The following is a 4,159-nucleotide window of genomic DNA, read 5'->3' as shown; positions in this document are numbered from 1 at the left end:
ACACACACACACACACACACACACACACACACACACACACACACACACACACACTAGAAGGGGGTCAGCCTTGGATTCTGTGGTGTAGAAGGGAATGTGCGGCCAGAAGGAACTTATTACCTAGTGCCATTCACCTCATTACCACAAGGTGTCGCTGTTGAATCCTAGTAATCCATTCTACTTTGCACCTTTCTGTCCTTTTCCTATTTTAGATTTTTTTTTTTTTTAAGGGATGGATTGAAGAACAAAAATTAAATCTAAAATTCTGTTGCCAAATGTCATGCTATAATAGGTCATAGTTCACGGGAGAAGCTTAAGCATCGAGTTGCTGCCATCTGGCTGTGCTCCCTCTGGACTGTACCAGCAGGGTTCACACTCCAGGTGCTCCGAAGCAAGCACATGGGCACAGACACGTGACCTAAATCCCAAGAGCTTTGACACACTGGGATGTTTGTTTTGAGGTGTGTATTCTCTAGCACCATTGTTTCTTTCGGTTTTAGAGACTCATTCTAGCAGCAGCAACGCTGCCCTATCGCCCCTTTGCAGAGAGGCTCCTTCACACCGCCTGTCTCACTTCTAGAATCTGTCTCATTTCTCTACTTCCTGCAAACACTGATCTGATATACTCATTGTCTCCCCTTGCTTGCCTCCATTTTCTTCCCAGTCAGTCTTGTTGCCTAAGTGTTCTCTGCAAACACTGCTTGCCAGACCCGTGGCACAGCTGAACTGCCCTCACCCACCTGGTTTGTAACGTCTTCCCTCAGGTGCAACACTCTTGTCTCCCAGTTGCACTTTTCTGGTTTTAACCTCTGGCCTTCCTCTCTAGGCATGTCAGCGCCTCTTGTGGTTAGCTTTAATTGTCAAATTGATACAATTGTATCTCTGTAGTAATCCCTTGGGAAGAGAGTCTCAATGACGGATTGTCCACATTGGCTTGGCCTATGGTCTGTGGGGATTTTCTTAATTAGGTTAATTGAAGGCCCAGCCCACTGCAGTGTCGGCATTCCCTATGGAAGGGGTCCAGAACTGTATTATGAGGAGAGAGATGAAGTTGAGTGCAAGCAGGCAAGCAAATCAGTACGGAGACTCTCATTGCCCTCTGCTTTTGATGTGGATGTGATGTGACCCACTGTCTCAAGCTCATGTCACTGAGACTTCAGTGCAGTGACGTATTGTCACCTGTAATTGTGAACTGAAATAAATTCCTTCCTCCCCTAAGTTGCTTTCTGTCAGCAGCAACAGAAATGAAACTAGAGAGCCGGGCGTGGTGGCGCACGCCTTTAATCCCAGCACCTGGGAGGCAGAGGCAGGCGGATTTCTGAGTAAGAGGCCAGCCTGGTCTACAGAGTGAGTTCCAGGACAGCCAGGGCTATACAGAGAAACCCTGTCTCNAGAGAAACCCTGTCTCGAAAAACCAAAAAAAAAAAAAAAAAAAAAAAAAGAAAAGAAAGAAATGAAACTAGAATAAGTCTCAAGGTAACGTCATATGGCCCTACGACTTCCTGCACCATCAGCATACACTGCCCCCAGATTCTTCCTGCCAGTCCAGCATCTGTATCTGGCTGACTTTTGACACCTCCAATTTCTCATCAAAAGTGTCTCAACCTTCACAAATCAGCACCCGATTCTTCATTTTTAGGCATCTTTTATTAGATATTTTCTTCATTTACATTTCAAATGCTATCCCAAAAGTCCCCTATACCCTGCCCCCGCCCTGCTCCCCAACCCACTCACTCCTGCTTCCTGACCCAGGCATTCTCCTGTACTGGGGCATATTATCTTCACAATACCACGGGCCTCTCTTCCCATTGATGGCTGACTAGGCCATCCTTTGCTACATCTAATAGATGACTGTGAGCATCCACTTCTGTATTTGCCAGGCATTGGCATAGCCTCACAAGAGACAGCTATGTCAGGGTCCTGTCAGTAAAATCTTCCTTGCATATGCAATAGTGTCTGGGTTTGGTAGTTGTATATGGGTTGGATCCCTGGATGGGGCAGTCTCTGGGTGGTCTTTCCTTCCATCTCAGCTCTGAACTTTGTCTCTGTAACTCTTTCCATGGGCATTTTGTTCCCCATTCTAAGAAGGAACAAAGTATCCACACTTTGGTCTTCCTTCTTCTTGAGTTTCATCTTGGATATTCTAAGTTTCTGGGCTAATATCTGCTTATCAGTGAGTGCATATCATGGGTGTTCTTTTGTGATTGGGTTACCTCAGACTGGTGTTTTTATGCACCCCATTTCCTCAGGCCAGGCTCTAATGAATCATCACAGATTCTTTGCTCTCAAAATCCTCTGAGAACCCAGTTAATTCTCTACTGCTCAGCCTCCTGAGTGCTGGGATCCCGTCCAAGTATATCATTAACAGAGCATTTCTCTCTATCTCCAGGATCACACCTTGTAATAATATAGTTTTCATTGTTATAATGAAACACCAAAAGCAGGCTAGTTATGAAGAAAAAAGGATTTATTTAGCCAAAACCCAAACAGCTCAGTGTGGCGGTGTGCTTTCAGGAGTGGGTCCCCGGGTAGCATTGTGTGTGGCCTATAGCAGCTGCAGGATTGCTCGAGGGAGGACGAGTTCACTTTTGGAACTAGAAACCAGAGAGACCGGGAGGGTCCAGCAGGCCATCGCAACAAACCCCGTTCAAGCACTACTCAGAGCCCCAGGTCTGGCAAGCAGTGTTTGCAGAGAACACATGGCAACATGACTGGGAAGAAAACGGAGGCAAGCAAGTAGAGACCGTGAGAAGTCAGACAGAATCTAGAACTGAGGGGAAAAAAGAGACATCTAATCCCTTCTAAGTTCCTGCCCCAGCTGACCTAGGCACCTCCCACTAGGCTTACCTCCCCAAACTTCCACCTCAGGGACCCAGTCCTGAGGCATGAACTGTGGGGAACAAGTCACATCCAAACCACAGCATGCCTCCACGGTGCAAGTGGGCATTGAGGTGGGCTCACTGCTTTGAGCCTGGACCACCCTTTGCAATCTATTCTTCACATGCTAAACAAAGTATACATTTACCAAAGTAGCAAAATAAGTCAGATCAAGCCACCACGCCCTGCTCAGAACATTCGGCTGACTTCACTTCTGCATCCTGAAGATGATCTTCACGCTCTCTAAGGCCTGCCCAGCCTTAGGGACCTAGTTCTCTGAGACCTCTTTAACCTTTTCAGCACTGAAACCTGATCACTCCACCCCACTTCTTCCAATGGCCACTCCCTTGGTCTAGAATCCTCCCTTCTCCTGGGGTTGGCACACAGATGGTTTTGCTCTGCTTCAGTTTTCCTTATTGGACCCACCGCCTCCTGCCATTAGATTGTCCGCATATTTATTATTTGGTTCCAGGAGGGCAGAACTTCAATGAGTACAGTCCCCCCAGCATGGGTGCTCCATGGTTACTGAATGAGGGAAAGAAAGGGGGCATGTGTCTTTTTTGAAGACAGGGGACAGGTCACTGGAACTGAATGTAAAGCTTTGTCAGAACATTTTGACCTGTGTTGGTATTTCAGAGTGTTAAAAAGTATCACCTGGTCTTGACCAACCTTGTCTCTGAGTCCCTACAGCCAGTCACTTTCATGTGTTTCTTGTGTATTCCCTTAGCACCAAGACACAAATTTTCTTGTTCCCCAGATTACCCATAGGCTGATGGTCCCCAGTCTGTAACAGTACTGGGAGTTGGTGGAACCCTTAGAAGGCAGGGCCTGATGGGAGGATGTTAGGTCATTGGGAGATTACCCTCAAAGGGAATATTAGAACCGTGCCCATCCCTCCCTCCTCAGCTTTTTGGCCACTGTGACGCAGAGAGCTTTGCTTTTCCACAAATTGTCACCATCTTGTACTGTGCTGCCTTAGGCCCCAAAGTAACAGGGCCAAGTGCTCCTGGGCTGGTGGCTGCGGAGCCATGAGCCCATCCTCCTTCTCTGAAGTTTATTCCCTCAGACATCTTGTCACAGCAACAGAAGCTGATTGACACAGCTCCTAATCTTCACACGGCTGACAGTGCCAACAACAAATCAACAACAGTGGCAGGACCAAAAATTAATTTAAATCTATTGGATCTCAATTTTCAGTTTTTTTTTTTAAACTTATTTCCTTAGGACTTTGTAGCCGTATTCTTAGTGTTGCCAAACTTACTGAGGAACTGTGACGACCATG

This window comes from Mus caroli, chromosome 6 (assembly GCF_900094665.2).
Source record: "Mus caroli chromosome 6, CAROLI_EIJ_v1.1, whole genome shotgun sequence".
Lineage (NCBI taxonomy): Eukaryota > Metazoa > Chordata > Mammalia > Rodentia > Muridae > Mus > Mus caroli.
The sequence above is the reverse complement of the archived record's forward strand: the minus strand, read 5'-3'. Positions refer to the sequence as shown.